The sequence below is a fragment of the Propithecus coquereli genome, unplaced genomic scaffold, assembly GCF_000956105.1.
Source record: "Propithecus coquereli isolate 6110/MARCELLA unplaced genomic scaffold, Pcoq_1.0 Scaffold73, whole genome shotgun sequence".
Lineage (NCBI taxonomy): Eukaryota > Metazoa > Chordata > Mammalia > Primates > Indriidae > Propithecus > Propithecus coquereli.
Genome location: NW_012153396.1, coordinates 3,262,838 through 3,289,199, shown reverse-complemented (window position 1 = coordinate 3,289,199; position 26,362 = coordinate 3,262,838). Strand labels below are relative to the sequence as shown.

The 26,362-nt window shown below is 39.2% G+C and overlaps 1 protein-coding gene across 1 annotated transcript in view; it reads left to right on the top strand.

Annotated features, from left to right (window-relative positions):
• LOC105824364 (chromosome unknown open reading frame, human C10orf76) overlaps positions 1-26,362 on the top strand; it is a 166,949-nt gene that overhangs the window by 90,005 nt on the left and 50,582 nt on the right. The gene's annotated exons all lie outside the window — the stretch shown is intronic.

The following is a 26,362-nucleotide window of genomic DNA, read 5'->3' as shown; positions in this document are numbered from 1 at the left end:
TTTCTATTTTTAGTAGAGACGGGGTCTCGCTTTTGCTCAGGCTGGTTTCGAACTCCTGAGCTCAAACAATCCGCCCGCCTCGGCCTCCCATAGAGCTAGGATTACAGGCGTGAGCCACCGTGCCTGGCCTTTTGGCTATTGTTAATAGTGTTCCTGTGAACATGAGTGCACAAGTATCTAATAGTTGATTCCTTTTTATTGCTAAGCAGTATTTTATTATCACATAGATAAACCACAGTTTGTTCACCCTATTTATTTTTCAATTGGATTCTTGAAGCTTCTGGTCTCACCTGTCATATTCTCTGCCCCTTTCTTTCTCTCTTGTTTTCCTCCTTGGGCTTGTCCCCTTCACTGGCCCACTCATCACCTGCAGAATAAAATTTAAGGTCTGTAGTATGGCCCACATTTCCAGTCTTAATCTGCTTTCTAGCTTCTCTGTCCTTAACTGTCTCCTCACTGCAGCTGTGTCAGACCACCTGGAGCTCTCTAGCTAAACCAGAGATACTTGTAGTTCTCTGGACAAATTGTTCTATACTTCTGGCTCTTTGCATACATCATTTCTCCCTGACTAGAGTATCCTTCTGCAACTTGTCAGCTTACCTCCTGAAATAGTACATTTTGAGCATCACCTGATCCTTAGAGCCAGCCTTGGCCATACTACAGTAGTAACTATTTACTTATCTGTGGTCTTTTTTACCAGACTGTGAGCTCTTTGAAGGCAGTCGGCATCCATATCTTACTGATTTTAGTAACACAGTGACTATTTGTTGAACATAGATCAACAAACATAGACTCCTTCTCTCTTAGGCAAATGGGGATTTAGGATACTAGATGGACTTGATCTGGGGTGGGCTGGGAGTAATGGTACTTCAGTTTTTGGCCTGCTGGAGGGAGCCAATAAAGGCAGCTCAGAGACAACAATTTAGAGAAATTCTGAACAAAAATGCCGGGCAGACTCTCCAAAAGAGAAGTGGACTGAAGGGCCAAGCAGAGTAGAAGCCACTGGTAGAAGCCAGGCATACTAGAGCAAAAAGGTTTGAAGCAAAGGGTAAGGATTAAAATCTAGAGGAAAATGCCCTGGGACAAATAGGATATCCGCAATAGCTTTTTTCAGATTGGGAGCACAGACAAGGTGGAGTGTGAAAAGCACAATTTTCCCCTCCTAGCTTAATAAGTATTGAATAGGATCCAGCATTGGAGGTCAGGCAGGTCAGTTAAAAGAAAATATAGTATGTCTTTGGCTGAAGCCAGCAGAGGACTGGGACTCTGCCAGTTGCTTCAGTCTACAGGGTATGCTAAAAAGAAGGGTACAGCCCTTTAAGATCAGTACAGAGAGAAAAAAAAAAATCAGCGAAAGATGAGAATATTGAAGACTTGTAAGTACCGTGAGCTTCCTTGGCAAAGAAAGGGCTGTTCATCTAGTCTCAAATATAGCCAATCAGAGAAGGTAGCTGGAAAGATGGAGATATGAAGATAGCCTCTTATACCTTCTTAGCTGATATGTGTCACTATGTCTTTGAATGAGACCATTAAAAAAATCACCTGTTGGTGTTCTTCAAACTGGTGAGGCTGTTGGGGCTCAGGGAAAATGGGTCATTGTTTAAGATAGGAAGGAAGGGAGGGGGAGGGAAAGAGGTTAGGAAGGGAAGGAAAGAAGGAGTTATATCTCATTGCATACCAAGCTCTCTGCACCTGGGGCTCCTCCCAGGAGGCAGAAGGGAATCACCCCCTTGGGCCTCTCTGTTGTCCCTCCCTAGGGAAGCCTGGAGCACCTGAGGATAGGCAATGGCCTGGGGACAGGCACTGGATCCCACTCAGTCAACCCAGGAAGGGACAGCCTCTTAAACTTGTGGAAACTGCCTCTAATAGGTGGCTGCTGATTCTCTGAACACAAAACCCAAACAAATAACAAACCCAACTCACTGCATTGATATGCTCCCCTCCCCCTTTTTGCTTATTCTGAAGATCAAAAGCTTTAGTTCCCTCTGCCAAGGAGGGTCCTCGCTTTGGAGTTTTGCTAATATCTGTGATCTGTAATTGTCGTTCCTGATGCTAAGTGTTTTCTCTTCTTGAGTCATTTAGTAATTATCTACGGATTTGGCTAAACTGACCTAGATTTAGAACTCTTGAGGTTAGGACCTCCATGCCTAGTGCCACATACCTCTGTCCCATAACTCTTAGCTCTTTGGGTGCTCTGGGAATATAACTTGATTTGAAAAGCTCAGTGTTCTTTTTCATCAGAAATCCGTATTCTACTAAGGCTGACAATTCATTGTCTCCTAGACAATTTTGAGCCAGGATAACAAATTAGAGTTTGGGATACATTACAGATGATAAATGTGACTTCCTTAAAGGGAAATCCATTTGTTTTGCTTAGTGTTTCTGTGATTAATTACTTGCCAGATTAAATTGCTCCATAAAAATGCATAGTATTTTATTCGATTGCTCTTCATAGTGATTAATTAGGCCACACTGTTGCTTTATATGTTAATTATGCTGGCTTTTTTCCTGTTCTCTAGTTTAATTAATACAGCATTTATTTGGAAGACTGTTTTTGGGACGGGATGCTGTCTGTTTCAGGGGTAACAAAGCCCAGTGTTGCTTACAGGCTGGTGTTAGAGAGTAGTACTTCAAATTTTCTGAGTGTACTCTGTATCCATTATTTGCAAAAAATACACTAACTGCGAATGAGTTGGGCAAAGCTCTGTCTGGTTTTCCTATAGTTATTAAAGATGATATACTGAAGATTCTTAACTCCATTGAAAATTGATAATTTAGAGGAAAAGCTATATAGGGAAAGTTGTTGATGCAAAATGAACTATACAATAAGTGTAAAGCTAAATGGTAGTGGGGGCAAGGTTGGGAAAGATTGTTTCCTAGGATGCTGCAGGGTGCTGATGAGAAAGTCAGGCATATTTAGCATTTTTATTAATGATCTAGGGCTGAATTTAAACAAAGTGGTAATGAAGTTTGTAAGTGATACTGATTTGGAAATGTTTCCTACACCCCGGAGGGCAGAGAAATGATATAGATAGACCAGGAAGAGAAGCATCACAGAAAATAACCCAGCTATTCCTTTGGAAAAATGCACATCTGCTGAATAGAAATAGCATGAATAGAGTCAGGAAGATATTTTCCAAAGTAGATTTTCCAACAGTTCACTCCTAGGTATTTACTCAAGTGAAATGAAAACTTGGGCTGGACAAATGTTTACAGTGGCTTTATTCATACACAGTCAAAACTGGAGACAACCTAAATGTCTCTCAACTGAGGAATGGATAAACAAACTGTGGTACGTCTATATAATGAAATACTATTCAGCATGCAACAACATGGTTGAATTCAGCTGCATTATGCAATATGAAAGAATCTAGACTCAAAAGGCTACATGTGGTATGATTCCATTTATATTATGTTCTGAAAATGGCAAAACTATAGAGCAATTTAGATCAGTTGTTTGTAGGGGCTGAGATTGGAAGGAGAGGTTGACTACAAATGAGCACAGGGGAACTTTTGGGGTGATGAAATGGTTCTATATTTTGATTGTGGTGGTGATTACATGGATACATACATTTTTCAAAAGAAGAACCGTATACTTGTATTAAGGTTCTCCAGAGAAACAGGTCAATAAGATCTATATGGATATACAAGAGGAAATTTATTATGGGAATTGTCTCATGTGATTATGGGGGCCAAGAAGTCTCAAGATAGTTGTCTGCAAACTGGTGAACCAGGAAACCCAGTGGTGTATTTCAGTCCTAGTTCAAAGGCCTGAGAACCAGGCGAGCTGATGGTGTAATTCCTAGTCTAAGGCCGAAGGCTTGAGAACCTGGGGGCTATTGGTGTTAGTCCTGGAGTCCAAAGGCTGAAGAACCAGTAGCTCCTGATATCGGATGTCCAAGGACAGGAGAAGATGGATGTCCCAACTCAAGAAGAGAAAGAGAGAATTTGCCCTTCCTCTGCCTTTTGTTCTATTCAGGAGGGCCCTCAATGAATTAGATAATGCCCACTCACATTGGTGAGAGCAGATCTTCTTTACTCAGTCAGTCTAGGGATTCAAATGCTAATCTCTCTTCCAGAAGTGTAATACCATTTCAGACACACCCAGAAATAATGTTTTTCCAGCTATCTGGATATCCTTAATCCAGTCAAGTTGACACATAAAATTAACCATCATAACACTTAAAGCGGGTAAATTATACTGTATGAAAGTTATTCTTTAATTTAAAAAATCAGAAAAAGAAATAGATTGTCACAGGGAAGGGTGGGAGATGCAACTTTTGACCTTTGCATCCATACTTTACGTATGGCAACCTTTTGAAAATAATTTGAGTGACAGGACTTAGATTCCGGGGATTTGGATTTGCTTCATGTTGCTTACAAATTCCAAGGTTTTATTTGTTTGTTTTTGAGTGGGAGCAGGGATGGGTGGATAGGTTGTTGACGGTTTTCCTTAGATGTCAGTATTATATAAATCTGTATACCAATGAGAGGGTTATTTTGAGAAGAAAAGCACAGTTAAGGAACTCTTGGACCTAGTTGATAGCCATCAGACATAGGTCATTTCCCCAATTTATGGATTGAATCCAATTGTTTGGGTTCTGTGGATTTAGCTTTTGTTTTAAAGCTTTGTTTATTTGTTCTGTCTGGGCCCTCCCACTGTTGAACTGTTTGCTGTAAGACTTGGAATAGTGCCAAGGGATATTTCTATCCCCAAAACTAACCTCAGAGACAAATTCCATACCCCTCCGCACTTGGACTGGAACAAAAAGCTTCATCACACTATGGGCTTGTAAGGCAGATTTGCACAATGTCAGGGACCCAGGGATAGTGAACCACAAATGCTACACTATTGCTGATAGCTGCTGTGTCTCCTTTCTCCCTTTCTCCCATGTCTCTAGTAGTCTGAACTGTGTGTATAGTGTTTGCTTTTCATGTCCAAATTGAAGCACCTCCCTCAGTGCAGAACTATCTCTATTCAATCTCTAAAAATAACCCAGGGAGGAGGAAATTATGTGGTGGTAATAGTATTGTATTACTTGCAGCAATAATATTGAAAATAGCTCTATGGCTGCAGCTTAGTGTGCTAACTGCTGACTACTCTGAGCTGATGTGTGGCCATCATTTTGGCCCAAACTGGGTGGATTAGTTTTAGCAAGGTGCTGATTCCCTGAGTGACTTATGGAGCAAATGTCCCTGAGTCTTTCAGTGTTTTCAGCTGAATGATTTTCAGCACTGGACCTGAAGAGGCTACCGTGGCCCCCAACCAAGACCCCGTCAGTTAAAATCTCATATTGATGAGTAGCCTTTTTAAAAAAAATCTGCCCCTTCTCCTTCTACTGTGATAAATAATACAGATATACTAGATGAAGTCTCCTGTTGGAGGAGGACTCTATAATCGTTTTGCTCAGGGTTGAACTAAACTAATTTAAGCAGAAATGGGACTTTCTCAAATAGCCGTATATATCAAATGGCTATTGTTTTCTTATCCCGACTTAGCATGTTTACCAGTACTTAACGGGTCTAGCAAGTAGCAATTAAAAAGCTGTAATTAACCTTGTAAAAATGATAGGTTTTAGTAGGAGAAGAAATTATAAGATGACATTTTAAATTTTTGTAAATAAGTGATAATGAAGCACTATGAAATGAAGGTTTATGTCAGCAGTGACATAATCCTGCGTTTGTATGCCCCTTCATCCCAAAAGAGATTTAAAGTACAATTTAATGACTATTCATAGTAGACATAGCACTTCATCCAGCTGGGAAACAAAAGCCCATCTTGGCCAACACTTAATTGGTCATTAATTACTTATTATGCATTTCCTGTGTACCCAACCCTGTGTCCTCAGCTTCTGACTTGAATTGATGGTACCACGACTTGACAAGATTTCATAGGGTAGAATGCCATTGCAATTAGGACTTCAGAGGAATGGCTGAAGGCCAGGGTACAATCCTGTTATACCTAGGATAGAATGTGACCAGGACAGCTGTGCTCCCACTATAGCTCCTTCAAAAGCTCCAGGAGATGACAAACTACTGCTTACTACCCATTATTTGCTTCTGGAGAGTTTCTGAAGTGTTTCCTCCCTTCTTTGCCATCATGGCAGCTCAGAGAAGGAGGCCACATTAAGCACTAAATTTAACCAAATGTCTCGAGGACATGTGCCCACAAGAGTCTGGGAGTCTTTGACTCTGGTCAAGACTGGTGTTCTTCCTTTTGTCTGCCCTTTCAAGCAAGAGCTTTCTCCTAGATCAAGAATGTCTTTTCCCTCTCCCTGTCTTAGGTATCCTTCCGGAGATAATGTGTACATATGAAACTGTGTTTTGGTTTGGGTTTTTGTTTGTTAGTCACCTGGGAAATGCAAAATCCAGCATTTGTTCCTGATAAAAAAATTCTTAGCATACTAGGAATGGAAAAGAGCCTCTTCAGTCTGATAAAGAGCATCTATGAAAAACTTACAAGCTATCATCCTTTTCTTTTCTTTTTTTTTTTTTTTGAGACAGAGTGTCTGTCACCTGAGCTAGAGTGCAGTGGCGTCAGCGTAGCTCACAGCAACCTCAAACTCCTGGGCTCAAGCTATCTTCCTGCCTCACCTCCCAAAGTGCTTGGATTACAGGTGTGAGCTACCATGCCCAGCCAAGCAACTCAAAATGTATCAATATCAATGAGGCATTTTTCAAATTTTTCTTGTAATTTTTGCAGCCAGCTTTCATAATGTTGTCAATGACATTCAGAATCTCCTACGTATTTATTTACATTAGAAAAATATGTTAATTATTATTGATATTATGAAAAGTTTCCATTTCAACATAAATACCTGGCCAAGCAAGGTCACAAAATAAGCTTTTCCTTTTCTTGGGGCTTCACATTTAACTCATTCATATGTGGTGTAGTGCAGGTGAGCAAAACTCTTAGATTATTAAATTATTTCCTCAATTATTGAATATTTTATGTTTTTGATTATTGCTTTCATTTCAAGAAGATCTTGAGTTGGAATTAGCAGTATAACAAATCTTTGTAAACTTTTCTACAGCTCAACCGATGAGCATTGGCAAAGAACTCCAAGCCATTAAATTCATTGTCTTCTAATTCCTTCAACCTTTCTATGAACTGGTGATACAACATATGCAGGTATATACCAAATGATTTTAGCAACTGTATCCATAACACTTTCTGTAGAATCTGCTTTGGAATACTGTGCACAAATATTTTTAATATGTACCATGCAGTGGAATGAAGCAGAAGGGAAACATCAGTCTTGTTTTAAAATTCCAGTAAATCCGAATCTTTAACCTAACATAGCTAGAATACCATTCATTATGGTAGAATTTTTTTTTTTTTTTTTTTGAGACAGAGTCTCACTGTGTTGCCAGGGCTAGAGTGCCGTGGCATCCTAGCTCACAGCAACCTCAAACTCCTGGGCTCAAGCAATCCTTCTGTCTCAGCCTCCCAAGTAGCTGGGACTACAGGCATGTGCCACCATGCCCGGCTACTTTTTTCTATATATTTTTTAGTTGTCCGATTAATTTCTTTCTATTTTTAGTAGAGACGGGGTCTCGCTCTTGCTCAGGCTGATTTCGAACTCCTGAGCTCAAACAATCCGCCGGCCTCCCAGAGTGCTAGGATTACAGGCGTGAGCCACCACGCCCGGCCTGTGGTAGAATTTAAAAAAAAAAAAAAATCTAGTCAAATTCTTCACTGGCAGATGTGAAAGATTCAAAAATATTTATGCCCTGAGTTCAGGTTTTTAGGCTGTGAATTGGCAACATTTCTTTATATGTTTCAAAGTCCTTTAAGACAAAATGTATAAAAAATATTAAATTGAACACTGTTATCTAACTCTAAAGAATCTAAAGTACCTGCAATTTAAAAAATTTTGGATCAGTTATTTTTTTTGTATTTTTAGAGATATCTTATATTCTATAGGCAGTTCAGTGGCTTAATCGAAGATCTTTTGCTTTTTATAAAGTGTCTCTTTTAGTTTTTTCCTCATTTTCTGACAAAATGTCCATAACTGAAATAATTTTTTACCATATCTCCATTTAAAAATGATTGTAGCAGCCAAAGATAAAAGCTCAGATCCTGTTAAAAAATCATTAAAAATTTTTGATTTGACATTTAATTCTGATTCAAACAACCTATTTTTAAATTTTTAATGTTTTAGTGTTAAGAAATTTCTTATTAAATTGACTTTATATTTGCTGAAAATGGTTCTTAATATTGTTCACTTTAGTATCATCTCAAAACATTTTTTATACAACAGCCTTTTCATTTTGCCCTGCTGAAACACATTGCAGTTGGCATTCATCATGAAACTTGCAAAATACCTTCTTCTGGGTCTATGTTTTCTTTACTGCAATAAACATTCTGAACGTAGTACTATTTTCTACATCTCCACTCAATTTGCATCAATAATATGCCTTCACTTTAAACTTAAAAATCTTTTGACACTTACATTTTAAAGCTAGAAACAAAATTTAATTATAATTAAACAATAAAAAGTATTTTACCTTAATTACCAATTCTGATTTATTTAAGTATCACTATAACTTGATGGTTCTCAACTGATGTGATTTTGCCGTCTAGGGAACATTTGGCATGTTTCATTTGTTACAACTTGGGGAACCAAGGATGCACTCTTGGCATCTAGTGGGCAGAGAGGCCAGGAATGTTGCTAAACTTTCTACAATGCCTAAGACAGCCCCTAACTATAAATTAGCCTAAAATGTGAGTAGTGCTGAGGTTGAGAAACTCTGCTATAATTCATGTTATTCATAACATATTAATTAAATATATTATATTGTTAAATCCATATGTAAAAAGTCATTTGAACTGAGTCAGTCCATTGACATCAACTAGATTGATGATGTGTTTACATATAGTACTAGAAATATAATACACATGCCTGACACGTGTACTGTAATACAGCAGTAATATACAGTGCAGTTATTAAAATGAAATGTAACCCCACCAAAACAATAAAGTTGTAATTAATGAAACAATGTTTTATACTGCTTTAGTTTTTAAAATTTAAACTAATAAAATTAAAAATTTAGTTCCTCAGTTGCACTAGCCATATTTCAAGTGATCTGTAGCCACATGTGGCTAGTGGTTACGGAACAGGTCTAGAAGAAGATCTGAAATGGTGGGTTGGCTAAAAAATCCTCACACTGTAGGGTAGGAGGTGGGAATAGTTTACTCCTTACTCACCTTAGGGTTTGAAGTATGGCATAGGAGCCTGATTTAGCATGGTTTTTACAGCTACTCTTTTTCTATACTTGATTCAAAACATAGGGAAATCAACACATTGTTTTATTAGAATATCATGCTAGGTTTTAACTTTGCGTTTTCCAGGGACAGTTACTGCTGAAAAACGGGCCTGACACTGGAGCTTTAATAGCTTCCCAGCTATTCCTCTGTATCACTAGAGTGAAACTGCAGAATCAAAACTATTGTCCTGGTTCCTGAGCTTCTGTTCACACTTTGTTGAAATTAGGAAGAGAATAAAGAAGTATTCACCATAACTACTCAGTAAAAACTACCTTCTTGCTTAAACAGCACCTTTACATAGATCTAAAAGAGCAAGGAGTTCAGAATATAGCAAATTATAGAAATATTTAAGTGTTTCTGAGTAGGATACACTTAAAGGAAACAAGCCTTGTTTCCTTTGTCAAACAGGATGTCAAGTCGTTTCCCCTTTGGTAGACATTTAAAGCACAGCTTGGTAGCTCTCTGAGGTCTAGTGTTATGAAACTGTCTTCTTTCATCCCTGCTTGTTCCATCTTAAACTGAAGGCTTTAGTCTAGACAGGTGGAAAGTCAGATATAGAATTAGTTCAAGGGAAGGGTGCCTTGTATCATGGAGCATATAACTGACTGTTTTTTTTTCTAGAAGAGAGAAACTAATGTTAACTGGTAGAAAGTGCTGTTTTATCCTTAACTATTTCGAACCTACATATCTGATTCTTTGTAGCTCCCTATGTGAACAAGCTTCAGAGTTTTTACTATCAGCATGATCTTGCCTCTTGAACTTCATACCCTACCTAGAGATCCCATGCGTACCTCAAACTTGACGTTCTGAAGCATATGCCTATTGCCCTCCCCCTACAATTTAAGAAGCTTTTCCTCTTATGTTTACTATTTCAGTTAATGGTGTCATCATGTGTTCAGTTGCCTAAAGTAGAAATCTTAAAGTTACTTTAAATTCTTCTCTCTCCATCATCTAGTCGGTAGGTTCTTTCAGCTCTACCTTCTAAATATTTCTCAAGTAAATTCTTCCTCTCCAGTTCTACAGCCACTACTTGAGTTTAAGGATTCATAATCTTTCATATTACAAGAGCCTCTTAACTGTTCTTTCTGCCTTCAGACTTTCTCTTATTTCACTATTCAATTTATTCAATCACTAAAGTTGGATTTCAGAAGCATAGATCTTTAAACTGGAGTATATGTTGGTAGCATCACTTTGAGGGCAGTTTGGCAAGTATCTAGTAAAGTCAAAGTTGTACAAACCTGATGACCTAGTAATTTCATCCATAGGTATATTTCCTTGAGAAACTTTCTCAAACAATGATATATAAATAAGAATATTTATTGAAGTATTGCTTATAATACCAGGAAAAAAATTGGAAACCACCTACATTTCTGTCAATAGGAGAATGAATTGTGGTATATTTACACAATAGAATATTACACAATACTGAAGCTTGTCTAAAGCTACACAAATCTATATAAATCTCACAAATATATTGAATAAAAAAGTAAGTCACAGAATGTATAATAAGATAACATGTACATAAAGTTTAAGAACACAGAAAAATGATATGTGTTGTTTAGAGACATTCATATTTAGTAAAAGAATAAAGCTGTGTATAAGAATGATAGGGGAAAAGAAGGACAGATATGCAATCAAAAAGGGATACATGGAAGGTTTGAAAGGTATTTGCAATGCTTTCTTCAGTTGGATGGTGGTTATATAAGCATTCACTGTATTCTTTTCTGCTCCTTTTTGTACATCTGAAATATTTCACTAGGAAAACCACCAGATTTTAAATCTTACTTGATTCCTTATCATTGATAGGGATAGGATAACACTCAAATTTTTTGTGTGACACCTTGATCCCAGCCTACTTTTCTATCCTCACTTGCTATCACTCTCCCATGTATCCAAAGATCTGGCCAAATTAGACTTGGTCACAGAGTCTCAAATGCCATACCTCTGCGCACATGCTTTTACATAGAATGTCTTCCCAGTCCTCTTTTCACGTACCAAAATCTTGTTTATGCTTTAAAATCTAGTTTAGATGTAACCTTCCTTGAAAGTTTCCTGAATTCTTTGAGGCAGGACAATGCACACCTGCATTGCCAAGGACTTTGTGCATTTCTCTCTTAGAGCGTTTATCACATTGTGGTATGATTGTTTACATGTCTGTCCATCACTAAGTGCTGAGCTCCTAAGGACAGGGACCATGACCTTTTTTACTTCTGTGATCTCTGCCCCAGCACAGTGCAGTATAGTATAGTAAATACTGAATGAATGAATGGGTAGCTGGAATGAATGGTTTCATCTTCCAAGGCTTTATATTGCCATCACTGTCTTCAGGAATCATCACCTGACCTCAGGCCCTAAACTAGGGAAAAGGATATTGAGATGCCTAAGAAGTGCTTGAAGGGCTTACCAATGGTTGTGCTCCCTAAATGTGTCTGTGGTACCCCATTATAAAAGTCTGCTTCAGATCCTAATAGACAAGAGGAAATATAGTCTTGACAGCTCCTGGATTAACCTAGTATAGCCAGCAAATATGCTTTGGAATTGTTACCAGAAAGTCCCCTTTCTCAGTGATGAACTGAATTGTTTATCCCAACATAGTAGAATTTACTGACTTCCAGTTCCCTCCAGAGTAACAAGAGGACAGCTGAAAGGTTTGAATTATCCAAAATGGGAGTTTGAAACAACTAAAGCCACTTTGAAGTGAATTATTGATAGCATTATGCATTGTTTTTCTTTAAGTAACAAGTCAAGGCAATTAATGCTATTTTTATCTTTGCGGATTCACTGAATTATAAGTGATTTTAAAGATGTCTTAAAAGAAAACTTTCTCTTTGGCTAAGTGGTGGGTTGTTGTCATTTACGTAAGGTAGAGGCCCTGTGGAGGAATCTCTGTGCGTTCTGATGCTGTTTCATGTGCCACTGGTGTAGGTGTTTGGATGCCTTACTGCTCTTGGCAGTAAGTTGCTTTCTCAGGCTTTTCATGGGGTTAAAGATTCTTTTTTGGGTTTCTCACCAAGGACCTTCCCAAATGTATATTATTATCTTATAAACCAAAAAAGAACCAAGGACACTCTTATAAATAACAGGCAGCTGCAAAGCAGAGCCATTTAGTCTCTTCAGTGTGGTTTGGTGGAGATCAGAGACTAGAGACTTCAGTGTGGCTTTAAGGGAAGCAGCTGCATCACCAGCTGGAGACTGACACACTGCAGAGGGTGGGCACAGCAAAGCTGAGATCCATCCACTACCATATGAGCCTGAATGGCTTACCTTCAACTGAAAAAATTGCTTTGTGTTTACATTTAGTTTAGGGGAGAGGAGGTACAGAACCTGCCCTAGCCCCTTTCCATGAGCATCTTTGAGTCAGCACTGAGCAAACAGGTGTAAACAGGGCTCCAACAGGCAGAGGTCTCATGGCTTTCACAAAAGTTGTCCTGCTCCCCTTTAGCTGGAAAAAATTTAAAATGAGACCCTTGGAAACTATTTAATATACCTCTTTTCTTTGATTTAGTGGAAAAATTTGACTGGTTGTTTATTGAATGCATGAACCTGATTTTAGTAAGGTTTCTTTCATTCGATTTATTAAAAGTTGGGTATTAGTCTCTATAATAAAATGTGCCAGCACATTCTCACCTTTCCTTGCCTGATTAAACTAATTCATATTTCAAGACTCTACTCAAGCACCATCTCCTTCAGGATATCCTTTTGAAGCCCACAGCATGGGCTAACTATCCCTCCTCTGTGCTCCCATGATACCCCTTGTCTACTTTTTGTCTGTTTTAGCCTGTACCACACCATAATGAAATTATGTGTCTGTGGTTTGTATCCCTTCCATCTATACGCTCTTGATATTTTGAATCATATTTTATTCACCTCCCCCATTGCCTAGCACAATGCCTGCACATAGTAGGTATTTGGATGTTTGTCTAACAGCCCGAATGATCAAGAGTCATGGGTAGTGCCGGTAAACCATTAACTTCAGGTAACATAGAACTTTCTTCTGGGGACAGAATGTTCCTTGACTATACAAGAAAGCAATCAATTTGCAGAGTAAGGGAAGAGGAGAAAATATAGACGTTCTCTCTTTCTAAAACAGTGCTTATAGTGTAAACAAAGTTCTGTATTCACTTCAAAACTAAATTTCTCCTTTTGGTAGCATCACCTTTTCAGGAGGGGAAAAGCTACCACTCTTTCTGGCATACTGAAGAGAAAGCAGCTAATAACCTCTTTGTGAGCATAAAACAATTATACCTAGCCTCCTGTAGTGACAGTCTGCCAGAGCCAACTGCCTCACCCCCCACATGGGCTTCATTTTCTTACTCTGGAATTTCATAGACTCTCCCCTAAAGACCTTCATCTTGTTGCACTATTATGATGAATGTTTGGATTTGGCTTTCACCCCCTGCTTTACTAGCTATTACTGGAGGTGCTGTCAAAGAATCGGGCCCCAAATTTATCCTCCCATTAAGTCCTCTCCTGGGCAGCGCTGCTTGGTCTTGAGTAGTAGTCATCTAGTTTCCCCTGCTTTTCCTACCTCCCACTGCCTTTCAATGTAAGGAAACCGCAGGCCCTGTTGTAAACAAAGAGCTGTGGTAGAAAGTAAGATTGCAAATCAGTTTCTACTGCCTTTTTGTTTGCTCTTGTTCTAGGCCTAGAAAGAAGTACAGATATGAGTGCCTGTGTGTGCATGTGCTGGGAAACCGCCAGTGTCAGTTTCAGTCACAAGCCCAGTCCGTGGCATTTCTTCAATTGGCTGGTCATGTCTGTCTCCTAGCAATGTCTTTATGATCTCTTCTCTATAATAAGTAGAGATTTATTGGTTTCTGGACACGGGCCTACCTACTTCTATCTATTCATATCTACTCCTCTGAGTGATAGACATAATGGTCTTTGATTAGTTTTTTAAATGTTATATGATTTTTGAATTTGTGTCCATGGCTACTCTTACAGTCTTCCCCTTGTGAATGTTTCTGTTGAATAAAAGCTTTCTGGGGGCCGGGCGTGGTGGCTCACACCTGTAATCTTAGCACTCTAGGAGGCCGAGGCGGGAGGATCACTTGAGCTCAGGAGCTCGAGACCAGCCTGAGCAAGAGGGAGACCCCGTCTCTACTAAAAATAGAAAAATTAGTGGGTGTCTTGGCACGTGCCTATAGTCCCAGCTACTTGGAAGGCTGAGGCAGGAGAATTGCTTGAGCCTAGGAGTTTGAGGTTGCTGTGAGCTAGACTAACGCCATGGCACTCTACTCAAGGCAACAGAGTGAGACTCTGTCTCCAAAAAAAAAGTTTTCTGGGTCTCTGACTTAGTAGGTTGGCATTTGGTTTGTTTGGGGCTTTCATTTGGACTCTCAAAATTATTTGCAGAAAGAAAGATTTTGTTAAATAATAGCTACTGATTAGGTTGAGAAAATCTGACCCGTTTAGGTTTGTTGCAAACTCATTATTAATAAAGCCGATATTGAGGTTGTCATTAACATTGGAAAAGCAACATTCCTCAGTAATATTTCTCTGCCTGAGAAGAAAGTATATTGATTGCAATGAAGTTTTAACTTTTTCCCTTTTCAGAAGGGAGAGAGGGAGAAAGACACTATTAACTTAACTTAGGCAGAATGGGTCAATACTTTGGGCAGCTTGTTTATTCTTCGTTTTTTTTTTTTTACTTCTTGATTTACTAAACTATCCCATTCTCTTTATCTCACTAACAGAACTGCTACGCAGCTCCCTTTTCTGCTACCCATCCTCTCAAAGCTCCCTTCTCTAGCCAACCTCACCATCTGCCCTCGGTATCTACATCATAGCTTCTTACAGGAAGCCACCTGTGGTAGGGTCTCTCCGATGGCAACATAAGTCACTGCCAGAGCAGGTGAAAGCAGCCTGCTTTTTCAGAGCTGATGAGAAGGGCCTAGTTCTCTGTCACAGTGGGTGGGCGAGCAGCCAGGACCGAGGAATGCTGTGTCTCAGTGGTTAGCACCTGCAGGCTCAGAGCTGACAGTGCACTGTAATAAGATTCATCTCTGTTCACTTAACTGATGTGGGCTTTATGGTAAGTGTTTGCTTGCTTAATTACTTTGGCAGACTCACTGATTGCCTTTCCTGAGGAGTTCTAAAAGGTCCCTCTGGGATGGAGTATAAACCTGTTTCCGTGTCTTTTAATTTCATTCTTTTCCTGGAGTACTTGAAACCGGGACGTGATCCATATGGCCCACCGTCTCATCTCTCCTGTGCATGAACGTCAGGACCACTTCTATCTAGTATGGGATCCATGTGGCCCACACTGGACCACTTGAAAGTCCTGGCAGCCTTCTTCCTCTTTTTGCGCATGAGATCCTTATTCCTCCTTTTCCACCATTGAGGTTTATGTATGGCTCTTTCAGTTAGTTTGGGATCCATATGCCTCTTTTTCTCTAACTGGTATAGGATTCACAGAATATCTCTCTCCCTCCTCAGTCTAGCATGTGATATAAAGGTAAAATAATTTACCTTTATTTTGAAGTGTTGGGAAAAGAAGCCTAGATTAGTCAATTGCTCATTTTTCTGTCCTCCTTCCCTCTCCATGCTTAAAAAGTAAATGTCTTACAATAAATTGATTAATTGGGCTAATGGGAATGAGATGTAATTAAAATATTTCAGGTTTTTGTCTCATGCCAGCTTTTTAAAAAGTTCTTGGTTCATATTCAAGGGATTGGAATGTTCATCATTAATTAAAGTTATTTCACTTATTGGACTTCTGAGCTGATCCTCACTGCTTCAAAATTTCTTCTGGGTATGCATTAGGATTTTCTTGTGTCCTGAAGAGGGACAGAAAATCTAATACACATTTTCCCATGGCCTATTTTGCTACTTTGTATCTACTAGGTGTTTCTGAGAGCGTAGAGGGGTCTTACTTCTGGAGATAGGAAACCCAGGACCAAACCAATTCCAAAGGTTATTGAAGGTTTTCATTGTGTAGTCCCAGCAACACTGCCAGTAACTTCTGACCTGCTGCTAAAGACAGAGAAAGGGAATCTGAAGCACAGAGTAATGGATCTGAGCAGAGATCGGTTAATCTTGTAGGTTTTTAACTTTATGAAAGTTTTGGAGCCTCTTTTCATTTATTGAGAGAAAGATTTAATAAAAAATAGACATTTCTAAGCAGAATGAATTAAGTAATGCCTTTTATGGAAATGTAGATGGTCCATTTGACTTTTGTGGTTTTTTTCAACGCCTGTGGCTCATTCTTCCCTGTTTACATGCATTGTGATTGTGGAAACAGTGAAAAAATGTCAGGCTGATGCCTAAAGCAGAAATAAATTCTATTTCTCTCTTATGACAGTGCTAGAGGAGATAATTTAGCCAAAGTTTAAAATCCATGGCATCTTACTTGGCTTAAATCTATGGTATAGGGCCACAGTAACTAGAAATTAACTCATTTTTCAAGCAAAGTAGCTAGAACCAATTGCTTAATTTCCAGCAGATGATGAGGTGGATACCTACACCGGGCAAAGTCATGCATCAAAGTAGAAAGCCCAAACTGCCAAAATGCGTAGTCATGCACACAGCTTCAGAAAACTAGGCAAATGCCCCTCAGGCCGTTTACATGTACATTTCATATACATTAACCCTCTTCTGTTTCCCTCCAGCTTAATGAATTGTGAACCTTCACCTGCCTAATGCAGAGCTCTGATGAAAATATAGTCAGTGGGTGAATAACCTACCTGGTGTGACACATGTGCTGCTCACCTACAAATCAAGAGAAATGCTGACTCAAATCATTCCCAGGTTAAAATGTGAGGATTACTAAGGTGTAGTCAATGATACACATACTCTTTTCCACTCCCTTCAACCAATAAATTTATGTGCACAAATAAATCATTCTCTTTAGTAATTACTTAGGCCAATTTACGTAATTGGATCATTGGGTAAGGTAAGCAACTGCATGCACTGGCCAGTAGCTCATCCTTCCTGTTGGTTGTCAAAATGCCTTCTATATAGTAAGGTTCCATTTTTGTGTCTGTGGTCCTGAAGAGAATGATGACAGGAACAGTAGTTTAAGAAGGGGGATAATTGGCATGAAAAGGTTAAGACCTAATACTTAGGGAGTAAGTTATAGGGATCGTCCTAACAGGTCAGTTGCTGACATTTCGATTAGATAGTTTCAAAGTGAAAAGGTTAGGAAGTATTCTTTTTTTTTTTTTTTTTTTTAGACAGAGTCTCACTGTGTTACCTGGGCTAGAGTGAGTGCGGTGGTGTCAGCCTAGCTCACAGTAACCTCAAACTCCTGGGCTCAAGCGATCCTCCTGCCTCAGCTCCCGAGTAGCTGGGACTACAGGCACCCACCACTGCACCAAGCTAATCTTTTCTATTTTTAGTAGCGACGGAGTCTCGCTCTTGCTCAGGCTGGTCTCGAACTCCTGAGCTCAAACAATCCGCCTGCCTCGGCCTCCCAAAGTGCTGGGATTACAGGTGTGAGCCACCGCACCCGGCCAGGAAGTATTCTTATTTGAGGTTTTATTTTGTTTAATGTTAATCAGCAGAGTCTCTGAGGCTTGTAATGTACTGCTGTTAACAGGCATCAAGGGAAATTGCTTTTTTTGTTGTTGCTGAATTGGATGGGCTGAAGATTCATTGATTCCATGAAGAAGGAAGCTTATTACTGCATGAAATGGGAGTCTGTGAGGCAATTCTGAAGGTGAAAAGAAATATTAGTTTACAATTAAATAATTCAACCTCAGATGAACCATTTTAACCACTGTCACATACCATTCAGTCATACTTTTACCCCTTCTCAGAAGCCAGTCTTTTACCTGTATGTTTGAGTGTTTTCCATGTAGAAGCAATTACGGGTGTGATGGTCTTCTTGTCTTTTATCCCCAGATACCTGAGAATATACTCTATAGTATATCACTGACTGGTCTAGGAAAAGAAAGACCGCTTTGAAAAAAATTCCCTTCAGGGCAAGTTAGATGGTATATAGGAAAACACAGAGAAAGCTTTGGAAGTTAAATCCAACCAGATTGAAAAAACTGGTATTCAGAGAGGCTGATCTCTTGCCCAAAGTCATATAGTTAATAAGTGGAGGAATCAGGATTTTAACTCAGGTCTACTTCCTCTAAAGCCTTGCTTTTTTCTATTATGTGTACCATATTGTACAGGGAGGCAATGGTATTTTAACAGGGCCTTCAAGGAAAAATAAGACTTAGGCTTTTTAGAGGTGAAGAGAAATAGCAATCCATGTGAAGAAAACTAGGTAAATGAAAGGAAGACATCCATCTGTAAATGTTTAGCAAACATTTGAAAATACAAGATTATAGCTATCTTATAAGGTTGATGCTTAAAATTCAAAATTTTTACTAAGCTTCAGATATTCACCCATAAACAGACTCTTTAATGTAAATCTGGTAGCCTTATAGTAATAATTTTAGGGTGAAATATTTAAGAATCTTCTCATATACACCATGTTGAGTGTACCAGTTATGTTTCCTCCTTCCTTGGAATAAGAGCTACAGAAACTTTTCCTATAAACAACCTTTGCCTATTTTTCCCCTTTCTGCCCGAAGGATTTACACAGCAGCTTTTAGAGACAGTCTGCTTCCTTCAGGTATCTTAGTAATGAAACCATCACCATGTTCTGCACTTCTGGATGAAACTATTATTTATTTATTGTTTCATAAAAAACCCTTAGATGCTTTTGTCCATGGGAGATAGGTAAGATTGTGGGAAATTGCATTGTGGAGGATTTGCTTTAGATTTATACTGGATATGAAGAAGAATCACATATTCTCTTAAGCTATATTGCCTACATTGTTAAGGTAACATTTCCATGCTTATCTTGGATAAGTTGGGCATTAACTATGTGTCTCAGCCATCAACCACTCAGCACAGGAAAAGAGAGCTGCTTTACAGAGTCATGAGCAAGAGAGAATAAGTTAAAAATGGACCAAGAAATCCCCAGCCAGTTTACTGCTCAGCCTTGCTGTTCCATCCGTCTACTTCATTTTGCTTTAGTCTGTATAAGTGACCTCTGTCTTAAGCAGTCAGAAGTTGACAGTTGCATTGGAGGGTGGCCCAGATTCCTGCCCTTAGAAATGCACTGGGCACAGAGCCGTCCCTCACTGTGGCTGGCTTTAGCAATTTCCCTTTACTATGACGTTGTCTATTTCTTTTTCCCTTCCCCTTTGGGGCTTTCTAATTCAGTGGCACTGGGGGGCCCAATACCACAATATAACACTCTACTCCACTCCTCACCGCATCCTCCCCACCCCAAAACAAACAAACAAAACGTAGGCTTACTTTTAGAAGATATTAAATTTCTTTAATAAGAAATGCCAGCAAGCTTTCTTCTAGCCTCATGGTATGACTTAAGAGGAAGAGAAAGCTTTATTGTCTTCAGTGACAACTTGGGTTCCTTCTTTGGAGGACAGCTGTTCATGTCTGAGTCACCTTTTCTCCTGGAATAGGGCTAAAATATTTTTGTTATTTTCATACTTTGGGAGAATAGCTCATGGTCATGGATCTCCCCGAAGTACAGAAGCTTACTTGTGGTGAGACTGGACAGAATCTTCCTAGACTTTCATTTATTCATTCATTCAATTTTTAAAATTGAATCAGGGCAGAGCACAGTGGCACGTGACTAGTGTCAGCTACTTGGGAGGCTGAGGCCAGAGGATCACTTGAGCCTCGGAGTTCAAGGCCAGCCTGGGCAATATAGCAAGACCTCATTTCAAAAAAAAAAAAAAAAGAATCAGTGTGCCAAGCATTTTGCTAAAGTCCTGGGTATTTCTTGGTAAGCAAAATAAATTTGGTCCCTGCTCTTATGGAGTTTTTAGATCCAGTTTCAGGAAAACTGGAGGTTTGGTTAGAAATTATATTCCCTTTTCCCACTAAGTTCTACCTTAGTACTCCTTTCCCTTTCCTTGGGCCTTATTACTCATATTTTTTTAAATCCTTTTCCTAGTTCTGGTTGGTTGTGCCTTTCTCTCTCTCTCAATAATGTAAGCAGCTCCAGCTTTTGTTAAAAGAAAATATAGTCAAGATTGTTGAGAATAAGAGAACCTTTCTTCTCACCTGCTAACTCCACCCCTAACATACTATTGCAACAGCCAAAAGTTGACATCCTTTGCCAAATGCAATGCAGGATTTTTAATTTAAGGATATCACGCATATTACAAGGAGTTAAACTGTTCTCACCATAGTCAGTGGCCCAGTGAGCTTGTTTTCCTCTTGCCACTAGCATTACTAGCATATACAAATTTTAGAAAATTTCTCTTGGTGAGTAAATCACCCCGACTTCTGTGATTTCCACATGGAATTGGTTGGGAAAAGCAGCCTGCTCAAGAACTGCTGGGTCAAGGAGGCCTTACTAATTCAGATATAATACAATTCATCCATTTATACTGTACAATTCATTGGTTTTTAGTATAATCACAGGGTTGCGCAACCATTGCCACAATCTAATTTTAGAATATTTGATCTCCTCTGAAAGAAACCGTGTACCCAATAGCAGTCACTCACTTTCTTCCCTAACTCTCCTTCTAGTCCTAAGCAACCACTAATCTACTTTCTATCTCTACAAATTTGCCTATTCTGGACCTTTCCTATACGTGGAAAGATTATACAATTTGTGGCCTTTTGTATCTGGCTTCTTTGACTTAAATAATGTTTTCAAGGTTTATCCATATAACAGTACTTCATCCCTTATTATGACTAAATGATAGTTCATTATAGCTAGACCACATTTTGTTTATCCATTTCTCAGTTGATGGACATTTGGGTTGTTTCCACGTTTTGCTTGAAAATAATGCTTGCTATGAGCATTTGTGTGCAAGTGTTTGTGTAAACATATGTTTTTATTTTGGGGGTATATACCTAGTAGTGGAATTTCTGGCTCTTATGGTAACCCTATATGTTTAACATTTGAGGAACTGCCGAGCCACTTTCCAAAATAGCTGTACCATTTTACAATCCCACTAGCAATATATGAGGGTACTGATTTCTTCACATCCTTGCCAATGTTTGTTATAGTCTTTTTGATTATTATTATCCTAGTGGGTATGAAGTGCTATTTCATTGTGGTTTTTTTTTTCAGCATATTATGGGGGTACAGATGTTTAGGTTACGTTCATTGTGGTTTTGATTTGCATTTCCCTAATGACTAATGATGTTGAGCATCTTTTCATGTCTATTCAGATGCTTTGTTCTTTTAAAAATTGAGTTATTTGTATTTTTATTGTTGAATTATAAGAGTTCTTTATATATTCTGGATACAAGTCTTTATCGGATAAATAATTTGCAAATATTTTCTTCTGTGGATTATCTTTTCACTTTCCTTTTTTTTTTTAAGACAGAGTCTCACTCTGTTACCTGGGCTAGAGTGCAGTGACATCATCACTCACTGTCACTCCTGGGCTCAAGTGATCCTCCTGCCTTAGCCTCCCGAAGTGCTAGGATTACAGGCATAAGCCCCCATGCCTGGCCTCCTTTCACTTTCTTAATGGCATTGTTTGCAGCACAAAAGTTTTTAAACTTGATAAAGTCCAAACTGATTTTCTTTTGTCACTTGTGCTTTTGGTGTCATATCTAAGAAACCATTGTCTAATACAAAGTCATGGAGATTTACTCCTGTGTTTTCTTCTAAGAATTCTATAGTTTTTAGATCTTACATTTAGATTTGTGATCCATTTTGAGTTAATTTTTATATGTAGTATAAGGAAGGGGTTCAACTTCATTCTTTATCATGTGGATATCCAGTTGTCCCAGCACCATTTGTTGAAAAGAGTATTCTTTACCTCATTTGATTGTCTTGCCACCTCTGTCAAAGGACAACTTTAATCTTTTCATAATGGCCATGTTTTCCCATTCATTTTCCACTCAAACCTTCTCTTCTTCCTACTCCTCCTCTTCCTTTCAAGTCCCCCTTTTCAAATTATTCTTTAGCATGAAAGCTTTTGGTTTAAATACCTGAAGGGCTGAGATTAGATGAAAACCAACCTTAAGATGCCAAATAAAAGGGAAAGAAAGAGGCCTATTTCTTTGCCACATATGGAGCCTCTGTAGTGCTGCGCACTCTGCTGTCTGTTCAGACATTGTCTCTGTTCAGTATGCGTGTCTTCTCTATGGCACAGGCTACTCAAAAGCCCCTACAAGTTCTCTCTTTACTAAAGAGAAAGAATGTATTTCTCATTAGTAAAGGCCAAAGAACCAGGTCCACTTTGCCTGAGAAGCATGTAACCCATATGGCTACATTTGTAGCATTTGTATTAATAATTGGAGCTTTTGTAGCATGCGATCTCAGAGTGATCCACTTACAGAGGTGAAGGAAACAGTAACATAATATAAAGGGTACAAAGAGAGGAAATCACTGCAGGATGAGATGCTGACTTGTCCGCTCTACTACTTTGCTAAAGACTGACTCTGGGCTGGGGGAGGTGGTTCACCCCTGTAATCCTAGCACTCTGGGAGGCCAAGGCGGGAGGACCATTTGAACTCAGGAGCTGGAGATTAGCCTGAACAAGAGTGAGACCCTGTCTCTACTAAAAGTAGAAAGAAATTAGCTGGACAATTAAAATACATAGAAAAAATTTGCCGGGCAAGGTGGCGCATGCCTGTAGTCCCAGCTACTCAGGAGACTCAGGAAAGAGGATCTCTTGAGCCCAGGAGTTTGAGGTTGCTGTGAGTGAGGCTGACGTCAGGACACTCTAGCCCGGGTAACAGAGTGAGACCCTGTCTCTAAATAAATAAATAAATAAAAAATATAGACTGACTCTGGATTTGCAGTTGCTTTGCCCAAATGCCAGGGTTCTTATGGAGAATAGAACATCTGTATGTTAGTCTGCTCAGGCTACCATAACAAAATATCAAAGACTAGGTGACTCAAACAACAAAAATGTATTTTCTCACAATTTTCATGCTTATTGTATGTCAACAATGTACTATTCCCAGGTACTGTGCTAAATGCTGAGGTAGATCTGTCTATCTTACTATTCCCATTTTTTTCCTCTGGTGAGAATAGCTTGTCAAAATCAGTCATAATAAAAAGTGGTCAAACAGAATTCCAAACCATGATTTTTTTTAAAGTTTCCGTCTTATGTTTTTGTTACCTGTTCTATAATTCTTTACTATCAATAAGGTATAAAAGAAAATATTGATTTGTTATGCTATATCATATACACACTTGTTTTTTTTGTTTGTTTTTTTTGTTTTTTTGAGTCTCACTCTGTTGCCTGGGCTAGAGTGCCGTGGCATCAGCCTAGCTCACAGCAACCTCAAACTCCTGGGCTCAAGGGATCCTTCTGCCTCAGCCTCCCAGAGTGCTAAGATTACAGGCGTGAGCCAACACGCCCAGCCCTACACACTTGTTTTAATAAGCTTTTTATTTTAGAATAATTTTAGATTTACAGAAACCGTGCAGTAATTCAGAGAGTTCCTGCATACACTCAGCCTAGTTTCCCCATCTTAATGTTACCATGGTACATTTGTGAACACTCAGAAACTGACATTAATACATTACTATTAACTAAACTCTATCTTTTATTTAGATGTTACCAGTTTATCCGTTAATGTCCTCTTTCTGTTTCAGGATCCAGTCCAAGGTACCATACTGCTTTTAGTTGTCATGTCTTCCAAGTGTCCTCTGATCTGTGACAATGTCTTAAGTCTTTTTTTTCATGACATTTACGGTATGAACGAATACTGGTCAGGTATCCTATAGAATGTCCCCAGTCTGGGTTTGTCTAATGTCTTTCTTATGATTAGACTAGGATTATGGGTTTTTGGAAGAATACCACAGAGGTAGAATGCCCTTCTCATAAGAATATACCCAGGATCACATGATATCCACATGGTATCACTGGAAATGTTAAGCACCATCATTTGGTTAAGGTAGTATTTGTCATGTTTCTTTACTGTAAAGTTACCATTGTTCCCATTTGCTACTCTATTCTTTGGATTAAATCATTGAATCTAGCCCATCCTCAGTGACAGTGGGAATTAAATGTCACTTCCTGTAGGGAGAAGTATCTATGTATACTATTTGAAATTGTTCTATAAGAAAGATGTCTCGGCCAGGCGTGGTGGCTCATGCCTATAATCCTAGCACTCTGGGAGGCCTAGGCGGGTGGATCGCTCAAGGTCAGGAGTTCGAGACCAGCCTGAGCAAGAGCGAAACCCCGTCTCTACTAAAAATAGAAAGAAATTAATTGGACAACTAAAAATATATAGAAAAAATTAGCCGGGCATGGTGGCGCATGCCTGTAGTCCCAGCTACTCGGGAGGCTGAGGCAGTAGGATCGCTTGAGCCCAGGAGTTTGAGGTTGCTGTGAGCTAGACTAACGCCATGGCACTCTACTCAAGGCAACAGAGTGAGACTCTGTCTCCAAAAAAAAAGTTTTCTGGGTCTCTGACTTAGTAGGTTGGCATTTGGTTTGTTTGGGGCTTTCATTTGGACTCTCAAAATTATTTGCAGAAAGAAAGATTTTGTTAAATAATAGCTACTGATTAGGTTGAGAAAATCTGACCCGTTTAGGTTTGTTGCAAACTCATTATTAATAAAGCCGATATTGAGGTTGTCATTAACATTGGAAAAGCAACATTCCTCAGTAATATTTCTCTGCCTGAGAAGAAAGTATATTGATTGCAATGAAGTTTTAACTTTTTCCCTTTTCAGAAGGGAGAGAGGGAGAAAGACACTATTAACTTAACTTAGGCAGAATGGGTCAATACTTTGGGCAGCTTGTTTATTCTTCGTTTTTTTTTTTTTACTTCTTGATTTACTAAACTATCCCATTCTCTTTATCTCACTAACAGAACTGCTACGCAGCTCCCTTTTCTGCTACCCATCCTCTCAAAGCTCCCTTCTCTAGCCAACCTCACCATCTGCCCTCGGTATCTACATCATAGCTTCTTACAGGAAGCCACCTGTGGTAGGGTCTCTCCGATGGCAACATAAGTCACTGCCAGAGCAGGTGAAAGCAGCCTGCTTTTTCAGAGCTGATGAGAAGGGCCTAGTTCTCTGTCACAGTGGGTGGGCGAGCAGCCAGGACCGAGGAATGCTGTGTCTCAGTGGTTAGCACCTGCAGGCTCAGAGCTGACAGTGCACTGTAATAAGATTCATCTCTGTTCACTTAACTGATGTGGGCTTTATGGTAAGTGTTTGCTTGCTTAATTACTTTGGCAGACTCACTGATTGCCTTTCCTGAGGAGTTCTAAAAGGTCCCTCTGGGATGGAGTATAAACCTGTTTCCGTGTCTTTTAATTTCATTCTTTTCCTGGAGTACTTGAAACCGGGACGTGATCCATATGGCCCACCGTCTCATCTCTCCTGTGCATGAACGTCAGGACCACTTCTATCTAGTATGGGATCCATGTGGCCCACACTGGACCACTTGAAAGTCCTGGCAGCCTTCTTCCTCTTTTTGCGCATGAGATCCTTATTCCTCCTTTTCCACCATTGAGGTTTATGTATGGCTCTTTCAGTTAGTTTGGGATCCATATGCCTCTTTTTCTCTAACTGGTATAGGATTCACAGAATATCTCTCTCCCTCCTCAGTCTAGCATGTGATATAAAGGTAAAATAATTTACCTTTATTTTGAAGTGTTGGGAAAAGAAGCCTAGATTAGTCAATTGCTCATTTTTCTGTCCTCCTTCCCTCTCCATGCTTAAAAAGTAAATGTCTTACAATAAATTGATTAATTGGGCTAATGGGAATGAGATGTAATTAAAATATTTCAGGTTTTTGTCTCATGCCAGCTTTTTAAAAAGTTCTTGGTTCATATTCAAGGGATTGGAATGTTCATCATTAATTAAAGTTATTTCACTTATTGGACTTCTGAGCTGATCCTCACTGCTTCAAAATTTCTTCTGGGTATGCATTAGGATTTTCTTGTGTCCTGAAGAGGGACAGAAAATCTAATACACATTTTCCCATGGCCTATTTTGCTACTTTGTATCTACTAGGTGTTTCTGAGAGCGTAGAGGGGTCTTACTTCTGGAGATAGGAAACCCAGGACCAAACCAATTCCAAAGGTTATTGAAGGTTTTCATTGTGTAGTCCCAGCAACACTGCCAGTAACTTCTGACCTGCTGCTAAAGACAGAGAAAGGGAATCTGAAGCACAGAGTAATGGA